The 23,024-nt window shown below is 39.6% G+C and overlaps 1 protein-coding gene and 1 long non-coding RNA gene across 5 annotated transcripts in view; both read right to left on the bottom strand.

The window, feature by feature from the left end:
- The window catches only part of CHCHD3 (coiled-coil-helix-coiled-coil-helix domain containing 3), a 149,511-nt gene that overhangs the window by 73,125 nt on the left and 53,362 nt on the right, over nt 1-23,024 (bottom strand). The window lies entirely within an intron of this gene.
- LOC118171252 lies at nt 13,561-15,553 on the bottom strand. Its single transcript, XR_004753121.1, has 2 exons — nt 14,664-15,553; nt 13,561-14,500 (listed from the first exon to the last, which is right to left on the bottom strand). It is a non-coding gene; the product is annotated as an uncharacterized LOC118171252 (long non-coding RNA).

Below are 23,024 nucleotides of genomic sequence, written 5' to 3'. Positions count from 1 at the left end.
CTCTCCATTCCCACAGGCACAAACACGAAGCACTCCAAACCAGCAGACCAGGGCTAGGATTGTCATGCAGGAAGGCACTCTGATGCGAGAAGCTTCTTCATACCCGACTTAGCTTGGCTAAACACTCATTTTTTTACACAAAGTGGTTTGAATTGGAAGGGACCTCAAAACCCACCTAATCCCAGCCCCTGCCATGGCAGGGACACCTCCCAGCAGCCCAGGCTGCCTCCAGCCCCATCCAGCCTGGCCTTGGGCACCCCCAGGGATGGGGCAGCCACAGCTCCTCTGGGCAGCCTCTGGGCCAGGGCCTCACTGCCCTCTGAGTGAAGAATTTATTCTTTAAATCTAATCTAAATCAACCCTTTTTAGTTTGAAGCCATTACTCCATGTCCTATCACCAAGCCCCCTGACAAAGAGTCCCTCCCCAGCTTTCCCACAGCCCCCTTTAGGCACCAGAAGGCAAGACCAGCAGAAAACGCAGGAAGCCATTTTCTACCATTAAACTAACTGTAAAGAGTAACACAACTTGTGAACCTGACAAAGTAAGAAGGAAGGCCTGCAGACCTCTTCCACCTGCAGCTGACCCCCTCCTAGAGAGCACGCAGGAGACAAGCAGCAGTGGGCACAGGCCACAGCCCTACAAACAAGATTTATGACGTGCCGTCAGAGAAAAGCACCCACAAGGAGCAAATCAAACAGGGGTGACGACAGTGCCGGCAGCAGAGTTTTAGGTGAGGGTCTGCAGGTGGCTGACAGCAGCAGATGAGATGAGGCACTACAAAGGACATCCGTAACAAAATCCTGCACTTCGGTTTGGGAAGCCGGTTTACCAGAGCATATGTCTGAATGGCACTGGCATGCTTCCTGGAGCTTTGTTACTTGGAATATTCTTCATTTATTTTTTAATTTTTCTACGTTCTTGATGGATTTTCTTAAATTAAGATGCACCCACAGCAGGAAGGAGTGAAAGATACAATCTTACTGCTATTTTCCTCGTGACAGTTGAAGTAAGAGTATTCCTAATATTTTCAGGGCTAGGAAAAAAATACATGAAATGTTCACAAAATCTTAATTACACTTATAAGCAATTCAAAGACTGCCTTAGTATTAAAAAAAAAACCTTGGGATAAAAAGGAATAAAAACATCTGAGAGACTAAGTTAAATGCAAAGGTTAATAATTTCTATTATCTTATCACTAAGGTTTATACATTCATAAAACCATAATGGCAAGAAAAATTAGAGTTAAAAGAGAAATATGTCTACACCCTTACCACTGCTCTAAACATTAAATCTTTAAAAATAAGGATCTGCTTATTAATAGTATCATATCAGAAACACAGTGAAGCTGTCTCCCCATTTTTAAAGTATTCCCCCTACTCGAACTCATAGATTAAGGCAAACACCCTTCGCAATAACATAACGTGGCAGCGAATCAATAAAACATCAGCATCCCAAAACCAGATTCCATTCTGCCGTACTACTTTTTCCCCCAAAAAATATTTTATGTATAAACCCACAGGAAAAATAATCTACACGCTGCCATTGCCTACATTTGGGAACAGACGACACTAAAGGCTGCTCAAGGTGTGATGAAGTCGTGCAGGTATCATCCTTCCTGAAATCACCAGTGATGGACCTAACCTTCCTTAAATGATTCATGAAGAAAGAAAATTGTGGCAAAAAAACTGAGTTTCAAACACTCTTGATGTAATAGTTTTGAGTGATTCTTGTTAGCATAGCTTTTTCCCCCTTTTAAACATTTTTTTTTTTAAGAACTACGGAGTATATTTTTATTTATAAATAAGAAAAAAAATGCAACACACTCAGCACGCAATAATAACCAACCATCCAAGTGCCACATGCCTTGAGAGAGATCTAAGACAGGAACAAATTAACTTAATCCTATTACTTTAAGGTCCAGGATTGAAAAGAGCTGCTGAACAGTTGTGGTGAACCTGTGTCACTTTGATCTTCATCGTAACAGAAAAAGCAAAATGACATGCTGAAATGAAAATCATTTATAATAGATGAAAGCAAGGCTGAGCGCTCCATGGATTAAATGTGTTTAGGAGAGTCAGAGGGTGAAAAATAAATAAAAATTACTATTTTCTCCAGCCCTTTTTTCCCATCGCAGATCCTTTTCTCAAATTCAAGTTCAGCTCCAGCTTCCCAAAATTACCTCTAATTACTACATACGTGAAAACCACAACGGAAATAAGAAAGCAAATTAAAATATTGGTCGTACCTAATATGTCATTCTGTACTGACTCAATTGCATGTGATTAAACAAGTAAATCAAACTAGAAACAGAAGCATGAATTTTTATGTCGTAAAATTAAAAACTGGAAGAACAAGAGTTTCATCTTTCCACCCCTCTATTACTGCTGCAGCCTGAACTTAAATTCATTTCTCCATATTTCAATCTCCATTTCTAGATATTTTAATGGAGCATTTCACGGGCTGCTACAAAAGGATGCTATGAATGCAAAGCAAATGCTGACTCTTATACACAAGCAAGATCACGTGACACACATTAAAATGAAATTATATTGATAATTTGATAATTTGACCTCAGGGTACCTTACAGACTTCGTGTTTTTACTCAGTTGTGTGTGCTTCAAGTAATATCTCAGTGATGATTATGTTACGATCTCCATCACAAGCCAATGAACACATCATAATTCAAAATATGGCATTTTTTTCAGAACTTTTTGTCTGTTTCAATCTTCTCAGAAATATCGCTGCTAACGATGGATTTTGAGAAAAGAAAGCAACCTGCTCTGGCCGAGCCAACCTTTGGCAGGGCGGCGGGACCACATCACCTCCAGGGGCCCCATCCAGCCTCAGCTGCTCTGTGATCACACGGAAGCATTCCTGCTTTTCTTCCTGAATAACTACTAGCTGCTAAAAAGTTGGCAGTCCTACCAGTGACATTTTTATCCGTTTCTGGCAGATTGGAAGTTGTCAGGACTGCGCTGTATATGCCGCTTCGTTAACTGCAGCCCCTTTGGTCAGCCTTGGCTACAGTGACTGGCAGCTGCCAAAGCACCAGTTTCTGCAGAAAAGCAATTTATCAGATGCTGCTCCTACGGAAAAGGATTTTGAAAGAAATTTAAGACTTTCATATGCTACAGTCAAACCACAGATAACAATTTCACTCCTAAAATCTGCATGTGTAAACAAAGACCTGTTTAAATTACGTGGCAAAAATCTTGGCAGAATTCTCCGTCCGTCAATTTGCTGCAGTAACGTTGGTGTTAAAGTTGTGCTAAACCCTCCAAACCTCAAGTTCATGGCTCATTTACTGAGAAACAAAGTAATGGGCACTCTGAGGCTATCTGCTTCAGTAGCCATCCCCGGAAAAGTATCCCTCTTGAAAAATTGTTCACTCCGAGCGGTCAGGAGCTGAGGCACTTAAATCACCGGTTGTTTCTCCATCCACACCCCAACGCAATGAAAGCGTTCGGCTCGAGCCCTACAGGTATTACGGAACAACCCAGAATCACAAGAGCAACCCAAGCATATGAGAAATGACCTGCACTCAGGTCTGGTAAAAATGAAAGCTTCAACAGCAGCTCCAGATTTCTTTGCCTTTATAAGGCAGTTTTGACTATGAATACTCGTGGGAACTTCTCTTTTGTCTGAAACTCATCTTTATTTCCAAGTTCTGGTTGCAGAAAACCCCACACCTGAGTTCATACTTGCAAGTAGAAGTTAAAAAATCAGTTTAATTAAATAAAAATAAACAACAAATAAAAAAGTCAACAAATTATATCTGACATCAGAATATTAGCATTTGCTCCAAAGTTACCAGCTTGGTAGGTTTGTAATATATTTTTTCCCCTTTACAGCATTACCAAAATTCACTTTTACATATCATGAGCCTGACCAACTGCAGGGAGGATAAAAAAAAAAACACAGTATTTGAATCTTAACTATTAAATTATGCCACACCATAGTATTTTTCTGCATTTGTAACTCGAGAAAATTCTCATGTGAATGTTGCAGGCAGGACCTAGGACCAGAACACCACAATTCTGTGGTTTGTCTGTGAAACAAAACTTACACGGCTCACGGGTATGCGTTGTGTGGGCTTTTTAATTACCATTTGTGGGTATAACTCTATCCACTGAAGACCACATCAGCGCTAAAAAGGAGAAACATCTCTATCATCCTGCAAGCTTCTGTTAGCTGAACTCCCTGGTGGCTTGGAGGTTCTGGGAGAAGTTTGGGGCACCACCTGCATGCAGGAACTAACAAGCAGCTTTAGCAATAAAATTTAATTAAGAGCTTTTACTGAACGTGACAATGATACCTAAAGCTCAGCAGGCGATAGCAGCTTTCCCTACAGCAGAAGTTTGCCACTTCAGAAACCCTCTGAGCACTTCCAACTTCAAAAGTTACTGCTAAAATCTGAATTTCCCTTTTCTCTTCCTTCCCACCCCAATATTCAAAGTTCAACATTGATGGAAATTTCTAAGCTCAGCCCATAGAAGTTTCAACTTCAAGATCACATGGAGATTCCTCGTGGTTATTTGATTCTTCTCCAAATGAAAAGAAATATTGATGAAATCTGCCGAGCTCTCAACTACATTTGCCATTTCCGTATAGAAAAGTGTTGCAGAACCCAAACAACACAGGCTGTAACAAGTCCAATACATACAGAAAATAGTAATTTCTCTCTTTTTATTCCAAAATAGTGAAGTTAGTGTTTGATGATTATCTACTCTGTGGACAACTGTTATATGGATTATACCCAAATGATAATGAAAGGTCATGTAAACGGAAATTAAATACATGAGACGTGATGATGGAAGGAAGGCTCCGTTTGCTGAAGCTTAGTCTCTGAAAATTACTTGCTATCTGAGCTATCATCTGCACTCACCAGTTTAAGGTTACAGTCTGCTTCTCAAAGAAATCTTTAATATCAAATACAGCCCTTAATATTAATTTAGTTGAGCTAACAAGAACTGAAAACTGCTGAAAAAACTTTTTAAAGTGGATTGTCATTATTACATGTAACACTGAAAAAAAAATATGATAAAAGTTCTGTGTACATAACACTGTCCCCAATCACTGAGTCAAGCCTGAAAAAAGGCAGTTACAAGCACTTCTGCTCATCTCTGCGAAGCACTACAAGAGACACAGTGTGAGAAACAAGAGCTCCAGACTCAGAAAGTAAACATGTAGAGTTCTTTCCGGGCACATTAAAAGAGGCAGCAGAAAATAAAATACCTTTGCTGGGGAAAAGTGATTCTACAGAGCTATTAGCATAGGACTGCGATTACTGAGTTAATGTCTTGCACGTGCCTTAGTGCCAGACGAAATTACTTTTACTGTTAAAAACTACCCTCTTCTTTTGAGGCACAAGCTATTATTAGTCTAAGTCACTTTTACTCTATTTTATTGCATCCAACTTGAACTTCCAAATAAAAAAATATGTATTTTAAACAACAATTAATGGCTAAAACACCTCTATTTGTAAATCTTTATTATAACTAAATATACAGGTTTGGGTATTTTGTATATTATCACACCCTCCAGCTTTAAAATAATCCCTCCTCCCCCCCCCAAGCAGAAAAAGAAATACAAAACAACTAATAGGAAAAGGACAAAACATTCTCTGCTTGTTTTCTGTTATATTTTTTCCTCTAAGTAAAACCTGTCAGTTTACATCTCCTCGATCTCTTCTCATTGCCATTTCTGACAAAAGATATTAGTGCTGAAATCTGAAAATTAAAGCAGTAAGGTTGCTGCACTGCAGGGAATTGCCACATGGGGGATTCCAAACTGACAAGAGCTACATAGGAAAGCCAGAAAAAAAAAAAAAAAAAGATGATGATACAGAAAAGGTAGAAAATACAGCCTTTACTCTTTAAAATGACAGCTCACACTACATGCACTTATACACATCCTGCATATTTCTCAATTTCTCCTCTAGAAAACAAGACTGTCCTTTTTTTCCCCTGAACCTAGACCTATATTTACATATTGCTTCTAGAAGGATAAAATGATAAAGCATTAATCTAATCTATTTTCAGTATTTCGAGACTTTTCTGTATTACAGAGATGTCAACTGGCAAGAAACACATGCATGTAAGTACACCCCTGCATGCATGTTAGCATACATTACAAATCCGTATCTCACATTTAGTATTTTTGGCATTATCCAAGAACTCACACCTGCCACACCTAGCAGTTAAGTCTGAGGTCTAAATTATGAGTAACCTCATGTTTTAAGCAAATTAAAATTTGTTTTGCTGACTACTGCTAGGGATTGTCAGGTGCTGGGGGATAACGTTTTTGTTCCTACATAATTGCTGTTAGCACTAGGAATTTGGTTATTAATTTGTGCTTTTTGTCGTCCTTATTCCTTTAACTTCCATCACTGTTTTAGCAGAGCTCAGCATGCAGGTGTCAGCTTCTCAGAGAGAAAAAGACAAACCATTCAATAAATGAAATGGCAACGTTCAAAATCATTTATTGAACACGGTAAGCGATAGAGGACACTGATAAAAACACCATTTTTTTGATCTTTGTATATTGTATTGGGTTTACATGGCAAGGCTTTGGTAGCAGGGGGGCTGCAGGAGGCTGAGCAGAGCCCAGCAGCTGCCCCGTGGTAGGTCAGAGCCAGCTCCAGATGGCTCCAAAGGGGACCCGCCGCTGGCCAGAGCTGGGCCATGAGTGATGTTGATTGGGCCTCTTTGAGAGCAGATTTAAGAAAGGGGGGGAAAAAAAAACCTGCTGCTCAACAGCAGCTGGGAGAGAGGAGTGAGAAAACATGAGAGAAGCAGCCCTGCAGCCCCCGGTGAGTACAGCAGGATGGCAGGAGGTGCTCCAGGCACACAGCAGCAGTTCCCCTGTGGCCTGTGGAGAGGCCCCTGGTGGAGCAGGCTGTCCCCCTGCACCCATGGGTGCCACACGGAGCAGATCTCCACGCTGCAGCCCGTGGAGGAGCCCCCAGTGGAGCAGGTGGATGTGGCCTGGAGGAGGCTGCGGCCCATGGAGAGCCCCCGCAGGAGCAGGCCCCAGGCTGGAGCTGCAGCCTGTGGAGAGGAGCCCACACAGGAGCAGGGGGCTGAGGGGAACTGCTGTCCCTATGCCGAGTTTGTTTTGTCCGTCACAATAATTGTGGAGTGATCTCCCTGCCCTTATCTCAACCCTTGATTCCTTTTATTGTATTTCCTCCTCCTTTTCCTTTGAGGAAAGGGAGTAAAGAGAGTGGTTGTGGTGGAGCTCAGCTGCCCAGCAGGGTAAAACCACACATATCTGTGGCATTTTACTATTTTACCAGTTATAAAGACACATTGAACTTTGTGAAGGCCACAATTTGATAAAGTACGTGCTTCTATAAATGTTATTCTAAAAAGCATTTTAGATCCAAGCCTGAGAAAAATACTACAAATTATCTGTAGTAACAACCTAGCACTTGGATACGCAGCGTAAGAACTGCCTCCTGTTTTTAGAAACCAGTTTCACCCAGCATAATCCTCTCAGCAAAGCGGAATCTGTTTTCTCACAGCGTACTCAGGCATCGCATCAATGACGGCGAAGTGAGAAGCTCCGACACAGACACCCGTACACTAAGGCACATCACGTTAAACTGCTTTCGTAGGTTCCAAAACAAGATTCCTACTGAGCGAGTAGGTGTTGTGAGAAAAGAAGCCCATTTCCCGCTATGGAAGGAGTCACAAAAACAACCTGCTGAAGGTTTCAAGAGCACAAAAATCTCTGAGCTACACAGCTTCAGTTTTCAAATTAGAGTTACCAATAAAATTGTTTCACTGTAGAGAGATACACACCAAGTCTTCAATGCTTTTTAAATAGGCTCTACCTTTGCTTTGTTAGGTGGAGTTTCCAAGAAAAACTGCCTTGGCACCACACGACTGTAGTTCTCCCGCAGCATTTGCTGCTTCCCACTGCCGTCCCTGGACCATCCCCAGCCAGTGCTGCAGCACCTCGGGGGGAGGAGAGGGAGCACGGAAAGGTGCCACAGGTGACTTCCAAAAGGTGACTTCTGTCACTGGCAGGTGGGCATCGTGACTTCATCGAGTGCATCACAAAGCCCAAGGCTACTCAAGGCAGTGATGGGTTCCAGCAGGGCTGGGAGGGAAGCAGCCAGTGGAAGTCACTTCTGCCCCTTACCAAAGAACCTGGTATGCCCAGGACAAACAAAAGAGGAAAAAGCCACTGATACAGGAGAAAAAGGAGAGAATACGGTAAAAGGAGAGAATATAGAAAAGAGAGATGATACGGAAAAAAGAACCATATCAGCCTATTCAAAAACCCTACTATTATCACCTTCTACAATATGCTTGTGTAACAGCACTGAAGCTGATCCATGTTCTTTTATTTTTTCCATGGACTAAAAAAAAAAAAAGGTGCATCTTTTTGGGTTCTGTACTATGTTACCCACGCACGTATCAGCCCTGAACGCTACATTTGAGCGCTCTAAGTCAGAGCAGAGCATTTTTGAGGGACACTTCATTTTCTGATTCTTCTGCTGCAACCTCAGCTCGCTGCCAGCAGCGGCCCCACTTTGTTTCATCCACCGTAACATCCTGCTCCTGTTGTTTCCAGTAACTTAACAGTTAAGAATTTTGTGGCTACCCAATGACTGTGTTCAGTATGGTGCTTCTGCACAAAGTTGGTCTGAAATAAATAAATAAGTGCAGTTATCAATGCTAACCCAGATCAAGTATGACACAAAAGTATGGCATTCTGTTAAAAAGCAGTAGGCTTGCAATTACTACTTCTAAATAAAGTTAAGGCCCTAGCTAGACTCCATGCAAACCTGCAGACCATAATGTCCTGTCCAATACTTGCCTTGCCTTCTGAACTCATGTTACTGATTCATTTTAGGCTGAGCTTAAATTCATCTTCCTCTTTCTGTCTGTCTAGCACGCAAGTCAGCTCAGTATCACTGAATTTCAGCAATACTAGCATTATATTATTCACATTTAAAGGAAACTTCCCATAGTAGGTCTACACACAGTAAACTGCTACTGTATGTTCTATCATACAAAAAAATATTTCTATGAATAGTGTGAGATAATACGGTTAATTATATATTTAACTTGTAAAAGCCCTTGGAGAGCCCCCAAGATAGAATTCATTCTATGCAAGCTCTCTTTATTAATAAAAGTACTTATAGCAATTACTCTGAACTTCTGCAGACAGCGCCTTATTTCAAACTCCTTTAATCAATCCTCACCAAATCTCTTGGCAACAGTGTGCAGGAAGTATACAGAGGCAAGGGAGTTGTGGCGTTTCAGTCAAGCTACCAATTCTTTATGTTTATTATTCATCCCCACCATGGTTTTTAATTAATGAAACAAAATAAAACCAAATGTGGCTTGCCAGCCTCAAAGTTCTCATTTATTAAAAAAGTGATTACATCCAGTAATCTGGAGGTAATATTGAAAAGCCTCATAGAATTTTCCAGGCTGTACTACTAACAAAGTAACTAATCATTCAAAGAGATTTAAATTAATTTGGGTCAAATGAAACTCAACATCATCTTCCAGGTTGCAGCTGCTCCCACTGAAAAGGGTACTGATCCCACTGATGTGCCTGCAGAGTTGTGCAAGTGAATCTGGCGCTGGGGGAATTAGTTTAGCTCAAGACACTCATTTAAACTATTTCAGCAAATAGATTTTGCCCAAAGCAAATTAGGGAAGAGTTCACCTGAATTGCTACTAGGCCAGTTGGTGAGGGACACTCACCTCTAGCAAGGGGAAACGATGAGGAGCTGCCGAAGCCTCTAACTTTCTCTTTTAATACTACTGGATCTAGAAGACGACGCTTGCCGAAGAGACTGGAGTCTTTGTAGGCAGAAAATGATACGGATGAGATGAACAATCAGCTCCCATTTCAACTTCAGCCCTGTGACGTTCTAGCTGCTACTGAAATGATGTGTAACTGTATATGATTTATTCCACAGGGTTATTAAAATATTTGACACAAGGAGAAATTACACATCTTAAAAGCATGAAGTCATTTCTTCAAAAGAAGTTTAATTCTCGCATATCATAAAAAAGCTTAATTTTTACATGTACTAATTTTATCATCTACTGAGATATAGTGAAACTTGCCACAGAAGTATGGGTTACTAAGAATTCTGTATCACATCTTTAGACCAAAATACGTGCTTGAAGATAAAGTACACTACTGGTTTCTTTCAAACTGACAATTTATGTTAGACTAAACACAGGCTGGTGGCCATTATCAAGGAAATTGGAATTGCTCAGGCATAGCTGCAGTTACTGATGTTACTTGTTTGGGGGCTTTGTGATTTAGTGAAGTCACTAGCAATTGTTTAGCAGGTAATTAAACTATAAAGCCAAGACCTGTGATTTTCAGTCTTTGGAAGGCACTAATCAGCAGAATTCCCAGCCCCATTTAAATGATTTCCATTTAAGATCACTGGTAACATTTACATTATCATTCATTCCCTTCATATGCCTCTATTAATGGCTTTATCCAAACTGCACTCTACCGTTGGCTATTTTACTCAATCGTCACCATAAAGGTCCCCCACTCAACAGATCTGGACCCATTTCTTAACCGTGATACCAATTTTAGAATTTCTGTTTATTCACTCTGCTCCAGACTTTCATTAGCATACAAAAATATTTAAAGTCAAATCAAACTTGAAAGACCGGACAACTGTTTTCTTCACATTTTTATACCAAAGACAGCATTATATAAATTTCACGATTCCCCTAAGTGCCTTTAAAATTACAAGCAATTTAGACCATGATTCACTTTCATGCAGTCTCTGACTGCATGCAATTTTTTCCCCCCATTTCAATTATATCTTAATATTATGGGGGCTGAAATGCATTAAATAAATCATATTTCATAGTAAAGCAATAATACTTACATGCATTTTAGAAGAAATTGTCCTGCATTATAAATGTATTTATAATGTCATTACCTTATTTTCCACATTGACTGAAATATTAGGCAGCAGCAACTGCTCCAAGCTACGGATGGAAGCTTTTAGCAAACCTTATGTTTATTCTGCTGCTGGTAATTAGCTGTTTTAGTTAATATAATACAACATTTACAAACAGCAATTTAACCAATATATAAACTCGCTCCTGTAATTAGCGAAGCATTGTTATTGATTAAGATTTAATATGGAGGTTGCTGTTTCTGCAATGTACTATATAAAGAGAACGATCACTAATTTGTCAGAGGACAGTTCCTAGTCAAAGTAATCTACTGGCAGAATACCATGAATTTAATTCTCTATAAACTATTCCCTGCAATAGTTTCTCTAATACGCAAAGTTTAAAATGTTTTAAAGGAACAGGAAATAAATGGAAAAAATATATATGTTAAAAAAAAAAGAGACAATTACACACCTATTCTTTCTCAAAGAGACAAAACCACTTGGATTTGTCTTTTAATGTTAAAAGAGGTTAAGGTGATACTTGTAAGACCAAGAGCAAAAAAGAGAAACGTTTTGAAGAGCACAATCTGTGCCATTATTCCAAATTCAAGAACACCAGAACAGCATCAGTTGTTCTGTTGGTAGTATCCGTGATGTTTCAGGCACTATGTTTGTGTAGGTGTATAAACAACAGTATAAATTAATTGTCGGGAAGAATACTCTTTCCAAAGAGAATTCAGTTATTACATTCAAGAGCTTCGGGAAGAAGATTTGAGGGCACTGCATATCATGCAAAAATGAGGAAAGAGTTGAGACTATTTCATTACAAAGTATAAGGAGGACTTCATACTACAGAAACATGAACCCGAACAGTAATTTCTACTAACAACACTCTCTGGATTCATGCTTACATGCAGCAGTGACACTGAAAGCCAAGCACGAGTCCCTTCTCCTGAATCACTCACCTGAATAGATTGTTACCTGCTAGGAATATCACATTTTATACTTTCATTATCAAAACCAAATGAGGCAATGCTAAGTGAAGCACAATTTCAGCTCTTTAGCTTTTCAGAACATCAAGCACATTCCCCTAAAATAGACAAGTTGCACGTTCAGAAGCACCAAACATCATACATAAGATGAATGTAACTTCATGAATACAGAGCTTTTATGAATATAGAGCTAAGTGTCTATATTTCTAAAAAAAATCAGTCAAACCTGATTTTAAAATTCCACATTAGAAAATGCTGTAGTCTAGAAGATTTTTTAAATCTCCAAGATCTAACAGCAATTGCAATTTTTTCAATGCTAATTTGAGTTTTTTTCTAATTAATTAAAAAGCACGAAGTTTTCACTGACAAATAACATTAAAAAACACTAATTAGCTCAAAAAACTAAGACTGTCTGCAATGAAATATGAAAAATATGTGAGAAAAAGTATGCATTATCTATAAGTTTAGTACAAACGAGAAAAATTACTAATATTGCAGCCGGGGAATTCAGGCAACCTCATTAGGTTGCATGACGTGCTAACACACTTTTGGAAATGACCGAAATAACCAATGTAAACATATTATTTTAAGCAACATGAAAAGAAAACTACATATAATTTTGATCCATCCTAGGTACCTGTGGAATTCAGACCAGAGGAGTCATTTCTAAATGTATTCTTATTTAATGCACTTACATACCTATAATGACCAGGAGAATACACAAAGCACATGGTTTCTGTTACAGAGAAAGTCAGGAAAACTATTATATTCATTAAAATGCTCCTAAAATGACTAGTTTATCATCTTTGCTGCAGAACAGAGCGAGCCGAGCATAAATTATTTATGATGTGTAACAGTTTAATGGAGTATAAAATGGTTTTTTTTCTCCTCACTAGTAGTACAAGTCCTGATTTTTTTTGTTGTTGTTGTCAGCTCCACACTGAGCAACATACTCTACCCGTTTACAATTATGACAGACACAACAATTTTTAAAATTGTTCTATATAAACTCTAACTTAGAGGAAACACTTATCCCACCTATTTATTATTACCTTGAAGTGTTATCATAGTACCCTACGGGGAACGCACTCTTGAGCTGCATGGACTTCAAGTAAATCACAGGGCTGTGCTTGGTTCCTCCAGAATTTTAGGGACATCCTGGCATCAAAACCTGCATTCGACCTGACTTTGTAACATCAGAATCACCATTGTGGGAAGATGGGAAGATACACTAAGATCAATTTTCATTTCCCTCTGTGACCACAGTCGCTCGCTCACTCTGCAAGCTTGTGGAGCATGCTCGAGTCTCCAGGAATGTGTGAATGAGTAGGAATTTGTGCTCATCCACGGGCAAAACCCAAAGGGATTTAAACACCAAATAGTTAAAACCTTAAAAAGCCACAACTGCAGAATGTACTGTGCATCACAAGGGTAAAGGGAAGCCAATAAAAAAAAAGGGCGGTGGCTCCCACCAATTCTTTATGAATTATCATGAAGAACATAAGAATTCTGTGTGCGTTAGGCGAAGTTTTCCAGAACAATTTAAGGACAAGGAAGAAGTCATAAAGCGCATGCCATGGGAATAATTTTCATTACGACTCATTTCCTAATTTATTATCAGCGTATTTAGCGTGACATGGGTGCAGGCACCATTACAATACTTGTATGCTTCAGGTCCAGATCACCTTCCTTACTTAAGGTATTTACACAAGAAGACATCCACACTTAACCTCGAGCCCCAGAAGGTCATGTGCAGTGAAAGAGGCACTTCTACAAGGTAATTCCCACCATCATAAAGCTGACATCTGAATCGGTCCGAATCAAATCCTAAGAGAACCTGTTTCTCCTCAATTATAAAGAGATCCTTGCGTGCCAAGTTCTCGCACACCTGATTAGACCTGTAACTAGCTGAAAATGCAGGCAGAGAAAACGAACCTCTGCTCGCAAACGACCTGTGCAGCAATACCTTGGATGACAGCCAACAGTAAGATGACTACACACCAGAAAATCTAAACACTCAGCAGCTAAGGTAGCGTGGCTTGGCAATGCCTCTGTTTCAGTTTGGTCATCCTCTGCATAATTAACCATCGCGCACACACAAACCCAAACTCACCATAAAACTTGTTTTGTGAATAGTTGTGAATAACTTCCCCATATTCTTCTTCCAACTTACAGATCAGCCTTACACTGAAAGCTTTTAGGAAAAAAAAGTTTTCTCCTTACTGTTCCACCACCTGTACAAAAGCCTTGTGTTATCCTCTCCACAAAGGAAGATTGCTTTCCATCCATTTCCCACTCCACACAGCCTCAAGCTACAGACTGTCAGAAGCAAGAGAAAGAAAAGATTTAAAGATGTTACACTTCATCTCCAACTTTTCTGAGGGCCTAAGCCAAATTCATTTCATCCGTTTAAAGGAAGAGAAAACTGTCCGCTAACAATAAATGAAATTTCTTTTTGTTCTGCTGAGAAGTTCCAGCATTCACGGAGCTTCCAAAGGAATCTGATATCTGCCAGGGGAACAGTGCCGATCACACCAATTTCAGGGCACATCCTTCTTCCACCTCCAATAAAACCAAATTAAACTTCACCATGTCCATAAGCCTCTGGGAAAAAAAGAAAAAGGAAAAAAAAAACAACACATAACCCAGAGCTCCGATTCAGTACATTTTTGTCAGATCCTACCAATAGGGTACTGTATGATTTCATCACCGTATGCAGGCTCCATCCCCGAGAGCCCCCACGGGTCACTTGGTACAGCCTGGCTACCTGCACAGCCTCATCGAACACGCGTCCTCCCAGGACTGCAGGGGTTATCACAGATTTCTCCTGCAATTATTCCTTGCGGCAGCTCCAAGGCACTGCAGCACCAGGCAAGAGAAGTGAGGAGGGCGATTCGCTCCCAGGCATCACAGAGGAGAAGCGGTAGTTTGTCCTGAAGGTAAGAACTGAAGGACTCAGAGGTTCTTGTGAATGGAAAGCAGAAAGGGAGAGGGAAGGAAGAAAAGGAAGAAGAAAAAGTAGAATTGAAAGAAAGATGTGAAACTGAAAAATTGGAGGGGCTAAGGACAGAGGTTGGAAGAAGCAGACGACTTGGGAAAGAAATGGCGTATTGGGAAAGGATTAGACAGAAAAATATGTCCAAGAAAAACTGAACACAAAAAGAATTTGATGAAAAAATACCCACGGCCAAAAGAGAAAGAAAACAGAAGAAATTAAAACCTGAATACGAACCTACACAAGATATGGATTAACCCAGAATTCCCAATTGTGAAAACTACCTTTTGGTTTTCATAGCCAAGATAAAAATCAATGTAGTTCACATGGAATCATACAGTTATATCACTCTCCCCAGTACTTAAGTCTCAGGTGAATTTAAACATCTCTTCCATCTTGGGTCTTTGGGAAAGATGAAGATGAGAAGGAAGACTTTATCATCTCTCAAATAATAAGCCGAGAAAATTACAGTTTCATAAGCTACATCAAGACAAGAGTAACATAGCAAAATTGGGATTTCAGAAGCTATCTTACGTCGTGTTCCTTGTCTGTTGAACATCAGTTCCAAGTGCTGTGCTTATGCAATCTTTACATCCAAGATATTTACTTGGGCACCAGACAATCAACACTCTGAGTTAGTACTTATACACTTCTTTGTCCATTATATTCCACATGTAATGGCTACTGCAGGGCTCTAAACAGAAAGACATCAACCTAAATGACATACTGAAATAAAATAGAGTTTACAATGTTTTTAGCTAAGTTACTGCTTCATATCACATCCCTAGAAAGCGACTTCAGAGTGAAGATATCAAAATCAACACATAGAAGTTCATAGGGTCTGGGGCACCTGACTGAAAGCCAGTTGGAGCCTAATTTTTAACAATATTTGTGTCTTTTTTTTTTTTCCTTTTCTTTTCATTGTTACTTAAAAAGGAAACAACAAAAAAATAAATAAAAGACTGGGAGAACAAAACATTTCTTAACTTCTACGGCACTCATTTGCAATCTTAATAGTCCCTAGCAGACCGACAGATTGGCTTGTTGGGCAACCAGAATCACTGTCATAAATGTAAAAAAAAAATACTGCACACAAATACTGCAAAATTCGTAGAGCCAATTAAAAGTCATCAAGTGGCTGAGCACACTACAACGAGCAACTTTCCAAACGGGGTAATAAGGACAAGACAGAATCGCACTGCATCTGCCCTAACAACAATTTAGCCACTGCCCATAACAGGCACTGAAATTTGTTCTAAATCTGCTTTGTGTGATAGCACACGAAATGAAACGTTGATCAGAATCAGCACTATCTGATAGTGCCACCGTGTCTGCAGGATGCTTCACGCTCACCTTCCAACAGCGTATCTTGTACTCTTGAGGCTACGTGGAGCTGCTCTCCTGCCATTCGAGGACTGACCATCAAAAAAAATTATCTACAAAATCACGATGTCAAATACACAGCGGACTTTGAAAGATCTGTCAAGGGTTGCGACCTCCTCTCACTTCAAGGCAAATTCACACCCCTGCCACAACAGCTCTTAGTAATTACGCAGTCCCCCTCCCTTCCTGCTACAACTAATTAACGGCATTTGTACTTGATGGGTCTTGACCACCAGCTTTTTAATGGTTTACCGCAGGAAAACAAGTCTTCCAGACAGGACAGTTTAATTTTCCCTTGAGCCTCCAAAATTAGCAGGAATATGGGAGTAAAACTGGCAGCACAGGAAAAAACAGCAAGTAAGAAAATCTGTGTAAGGAAAATGAAAGTTTGCCTTGATGCCCCCCACCCCCTTCTGTTCATTGAGGTCAAATCTGTTCACATCCAAGTTTTAAATGGATTTTCAAGGCATTGCAAACCACACGGGAAAATGACAGGCACTACGTTTCTGCTGTATAACAGCTCACTTGCAGGTAGTATGTTCAAAGAAATGTTTTCTCAAGTTCAGTATCTTCTTCCAACACCATTACTTTCAAAAAAAAAAAAAGAAAAAAAACAACATGTTTTGGGATTTTTTCTTCCCCATGCTTCAATCAGACAGATGAAAGTGCAAAGGCAAATTAAAATATTACGAGTTGCTACAATGTAAAACAAAGATCCGACTGACCCACTCATCCGATGGGTTTTTGAGGTCCCCCGTTACTAAGGCAGGCACAGCACCCACTCATCCTTCCTCCCAACATCCCTCCTGCCTGCATTCAAAAGCATTAAAAGAAAATCTGAGAGGTACTATGCACAAGTATTTTCTTCTTTTACACCAGAACAGCACATATACCAAGCCATCGCTGTGATGTCTGCCGTCATGACTTCATTTTGAAAAGCCGGTAGCCCTTCAGTTTTGCCTTACACACTAGAAATGACTTGGTGTCCCTGCAGAACTACCCCTTCCCTCTGAAAAGATCGCGGATTAATCTTCCTGCAGATGTAAATGCAAGAACCACCCCACAACACAGTGCAGAAGGCTCCTGGTTGGGCTATTCACAGGCTTAAAAGCAGAGACTTGATCAGAAGCGGGTACTGAGAGTCACAGAACCATAGAAATACAAGGTTGGAAAGGACCTACGAGATCATCCAGTCCAACCGTCCAAATACAGTCAACCTGTATTCACCTTCAAAATTGCTTGGACAATTTTCAGTTCACGTGTACGCGCTCGGCCAAAACCATCCACCTTCCCCTCGAACTCCTTTCTCAATGTCATGGCTTTTTGCCTTTCTGTATGCTGAATGCCCTAGTAGAAATTATTTTGAAATGCAACCATTAAAGGTATGCTAATGACTATAAATTGTGACAGCTGCTGCGGAAACAAGCCTGTTGGCTCAGGCGCAGCACCATTAACTATCTATCATAAAGTACTCTGGACTTGCTCGTTTATTACTCCTGCATAGCCCAAGGGGGGAAAAGGGGGAACAGCACGAGCTTCTTTCTCCGAGGCAAAATCATAAGCCACTTACTTATCCTAATGTCACGATCCCCACTGTTTATCTGCATGATAATTAGGAAAATGAAAAGTAATGAAATTTTGTTATTTATTTATTTACAGACGTGATTTGAATTCAACCATGTAAGAGAAAGACAATGCAGTATTTTACGACGCGAGCAGACAGGTGGATGGATCTTCCAAGCTCATGACTAAGACAGAAGCAACAGCCATACGAACCAAAAAGTAGTGTGACAAGCACGTAGTATCACCTCTTGCCATGGCTTCCCAAAATGAGCGTTGACACAGTTTTACTATATCGTTCTTAAGGAATTGCTCGAACAGCAGACTTGACAACTAAAAATAGTTTTTGCTTTCCAAACTCGTGTAAGCAGAGACTTCCTGAACAGAGGATGGCTTGGCTTCAAGTCTCTACATCACTTGCATAAATCAACATTTGATTTTAGCTGGGAGCAACACAGCCACCCGTATGTCCCATTCTCCAAATACGCAGCATTTGAGCAAAAGAGGCCGAAACACACCCATACGAAGACCACCACCCGTATGTTTCTTGGAAGGAGGCTGGATTCCCCGCTACAAACCCCACTGCCCTTTGCTGGACAGAAGTGACTTACTGTGCTATTGGGAGCAGTGAAATTAAACAGTCCCCAGTCTTCAGAGGATAGTACTATCAAGAGGATAATTTTTATTACCGAAATAAAATGGTGCATTAGCATTCACCATTCATCAACCCATGCACTTAGGACTCTTCCCACCTTCAAAAAAAGGAGGCAGACTATTTGCCTCCATGCAAACGCTAGCACACCTATTGCAGAATATCTCATACAAGTAATACCTGGATATGACAAAAAATATTTTAACATTTTTGTAAAAAAAAATAAATAATAATAATAAAAAAAATTAACTGTGACCTGTCATTTTCTTTCCTTACCCACTCTCTGATAGATCACTTTAAACTGGATTGTTTCTATCTGGATTGAATACCGGATTTAAACTGGATCACTTTAAACTGGAACACTTAACTTTAGATACATTTGCACCTATTGCTACAACACCTAAATATCCCAATATATTTTAGATAGCCAGTGAGAAGATTTGCAAACTTAAAATTACAACAATAAGTGAGAATATTTGTAATTTGTCAATTCTCTTCCCTTCTTCCCCAAATACCGTTCCCTATCACTATGTGTGTTTTCTAGACCTCGTATCATCAACTCTGCCAGGATAGGTCTTAGCTCACATTAATTGCCTTCAACCACCCAGCATATTTTGGGGCACTGTGTAGGGGAATCTGTGGCAGTGATTATGACAAGGCCAATAGTAAGCGCATTAAATGGCGCTTTTGGATCACATTTTATTCTAACTTTTGATAAATTCATAGGTGTTATCTTTTATTCCTGAAGAAGACTAGCCATCGGCTATTTCAGCCTTTTCTCTAGCCAAATGTGGGAATCCAGACCATACACTAATGGACAAGGAGAAGCAACAGAACTTTTCAATCTTAAAAACGGCGTTTCAACTCCAAAAATTAAAGTAAGTACGGCATTCAACAGCATTTCACAGTCGTCGTTTAGTTCTGCTCTGGAGACACTGAAGTTTTGCTACTTCAATAACTCACAGCAGAAACAGAAGTCATCCAATTTTGTACTAATAAATAAAGAATATGTCAAAGTGCACAAAGAGCAGAGAAAATATTAAAGAGCAAAACCAATAAAAACATCCCAGGCATCACTTGTTTGCGTTTTGGTTTAAGCAGAATATGACATCTCTGTTGAAAATGCTGATATGTAGACAGTTCTCCCCCTCGCTTTGGCCTTTCCAAACATCCAAGCTTGTTTGTTTGTTTGACAATATTTAACAGAGCTTTCCGAAAATATATTTTCTCTCCCTGATACAGCACCAGACTTAAACTTTCAGAAATGCCTGAGGAATGATACTTTGATAATACTGTCTTTTTGGTACTAAGGCTGGAAGGTCACCTCCATGCCTTATAGCACTTGAGGCAGAGGAAACTGCAGCTGGGTCCATTCCTAATTAAGGGTACTGCAGAAGGAGCATTCAGTGGGGAGAGGGAAAAAAAAAAAGATGAAAAAAAAAGAAAACCATTTTCTCCTTATAGTAAAAAAAGTAATTTTCTAAATGCGAAATAGAGGTAAAATAAAGCAGTAACAGTTTGAATAGAAAAAGAGCTTCAAGTAGTAGACTACCGATGGAAGTGAACATCCACCACTGGAGTTCCGCAAGGAAGGCAGCTCCTCGGAAATAGGAGGACACAAATGCAGTTCACTATTTACCTACCTGTCTCTCAGCCTTATTTACTCTCCAGTTTGAAACCCAATCTTGGGTATAGCTGTGGATATAGATATTAGCAAGACATAGTCTCTTAATCTCCTTAAGATATCACAAAACCCAAGATTTTCTAAGCAGCACACATCCCACATATTTCTAACCAAGCTCTACCACAAAACTCAGTTTCCAGATTTTCAACCGTTCTCAGTAAAAGGGGAGGCATACAAAACTGATGGGAGCTACACTAAATAAAACTATCCAATAAAGCCATAAAGAACAATATATGTAGCGGTTTCTCATTTTACTACTATTCACAACAACCCCTTGGCTTTTTGTAGCTTCGTTCTTTAAAAGGAAGGGCTCTTGCCTCAGAGCCTGCTTACCACAGGACATGCTGAATCCTGATTACAGCAAACACTACACCAGAACACACACCAAACACCACAGAACAGCACCATGAAGACCACTGATTGATCTCGTGAACGTTTTTAAGATAGGTGGCTGGATACCTTCCAACTATACTCTTCCAATGGTTCAGTCCCTTTCTCTCCCCTGGTTTTCCCCAACATATCCATGTTACGCAGCGAAGAGTCCCAGGATGACTTAAAGGTAGCGGTCATTAGTAAAACAAATGACTCTTAATTCCTCCCACCTCCTGAACAACCTTTCTTCTCCTAAGTCTTCTAATTCAAGCAAAGGGAGGTAGGCAACCTAAGCATTAGAAAGGAGAGACATGAGGACTATCTGCCCAGCCAAAACTAACCTAACTTGAGAGTAAATAAATATTAAGTAAAAGCCAGAATAAGAGTCTTAAGTCCTGACAAATTGTTTTGAAGAAATGAGAAGACTGACTGTGCTACGTTTAAAGACTTCTGTCAAAGGAGCACATTTTAATCCACTGCATGCATTTGTAACCACATTGCGTACAAGGACAAGTCTTGACGACTCTTCGATTCGGCTTTTGTTGTGCCATACAACTGACAGGGCGTTCATGCTCTAAAGGCCCAGAAGAAATCAAATGGAGTCTGGATAGGAATACTTATACACAAGCATTGTGCCAAAACCTTCAAGAGAAGGTTATTTAAAGCATCCTTTTCACGATGTCTTGAGGGCAAAAATGGGTCTTCTCTCTGGAAGAAGCAAACGTGTATGTGAAAAGAATGAATATGCTTACTTTTTGCCCATGCATGACAAGGAATGATGATATTCATTTGAAAAGATAGCATAGCAATTTTGTTAGCCATTCAATAAAAAGGGAGTAGCACGAACAAATTGGTTAATGAATGAGGGAGGAGAGAGGAGAGTATTATGCAGTGAATCTATAAAAATGAACTCAATTTGAATTCAACCAAAAGAACAAATTGATGGAGCAGCAGGCTTTGTAAAGCACTAGATCTTCATCTGGATGCTGAGATAACACAGTGATTAATTTTGCTTCTGTCAAATATCTTGGGTTTTGCTATATAGGAATTAAAAAACCAGCATGCTTTTCAATGCTGTTTGACTAGCAAAACACATTCCTCTAACCATTGAAAAAGAAACTTTTGAAGAGGATAAATATTCATTTTATGTACCTTACATTTTCTATTTTTACTGCATTTTTCTTTTTATATGCCTCACTTTGAGAAAAAACAATTGATCATTAGCTATAAAAATAAAAAATTACAGGTCTATGACATGTCATCAAGTCAGAAACTGGAAGAAGGAGAAAATTATTTGTATTGTTCCATTAAAACAACTATTTTAAATGTCAGAATGGATGTTATAAAGGAACAGAAGAGATACAGGTAAGCAATTTCTTATTCTAGTTTGCAGGCACTTAATGGCAGTTTCAGAGATGAAATAAAACATTGCTTAACTGTTGACATGACAGAGGTCGTACTGGGATTACAACCTAGAGCAAGAACAGTACTATCACCCGCAGGTTATTTTAAATTATTTTTAATGTTTAACTACATCAAGGGGGAAAAGATTGTTCTCTCATTAATAAAATAATTTTAGACATGCAAATGGGTCTTAACCATTTCCTCAAGGCACATACATCTGTCCAGCTAAGAAAACCACTCACGGTTTGCAAATATTGGGCAGGATCCCATTTCCTGCATTGCTGGAAACAAACATTATTGATCTCTATTTGCACAGCAACACCTTCTTGTTCGTACAGCAGTTTCCCATCACCTGTTTGACATCCCAAAACAGTTAGAATGCCAGATTCCTATCCAACACCTTACTGCTGCAGTAGGAATGCCAGAAAGAGAGGGAGAATAAACGTGTGCCAAGAGAGACGTAAGCCATATTCACAACAGTATGTTTATTCAAATGAAGGTAAGCACATACAGCTCAACAGAGTTCAATATTTTTAAAATGCAAATGACTTTTTCGATGTATCCCACTTCCTTCTGCAAAAAAAAGCCACCAAGCCCCTCTCCCCCAAAACAAATTCAAACAAAACCCAACGGATCTCATCCTCAACACTCAAAAGTAATTTCTTCCTCCTTGTTTTAGTTTTACCCTGTCCTCTACACCAGGAAAGAACAAAGACAGATGACTTTTGCCATTGTCACCGGAGTACTAATGCAAAAAGACCATTTACTGCAACAAAACAGCGATTTCTAAATGGCAAGGAGAACAGCACTTGGCAACAAAGAACCACGTACATAAACCCAAAAGAAACCTTCTGAGTAAATCTGCAAAGATACCTGCTTTCCAGGAGCACAGATACTTCTACATTATAAAAACTGCAGAACAAGGGACAAAAGAACTATTGCTAGATTTAATTTGGTACCATGTTGTTTCCAAACCTTAAGTCTAATTTTCAAATGCGAGCCTTTAATATTTTCCCAATGATAAATTGTAAGTTACAGTCACCAATCATACTGAATTCTGCAGAAACAGCTTGGTCCT

Source organism: Oxyura jamaicensis, chromosome 1 (genome assembly GCF_011077185.1).
Source record: "Oxyura jamaicensis isolate SHBP4307 breed ruddy duck chromosome 1, BPBGC_Ojam_1.0, whole genome shotgun sequence".
Lineage (NCBI taxonomy): Eukaryota > Metazoa > Chordata > Aves > Anseriformes > Anatidae > Oxyura > Oxyura jamaicensis.
This window is presented reverse-complemented; position numbering and strand designations above follow the sequence as displayed.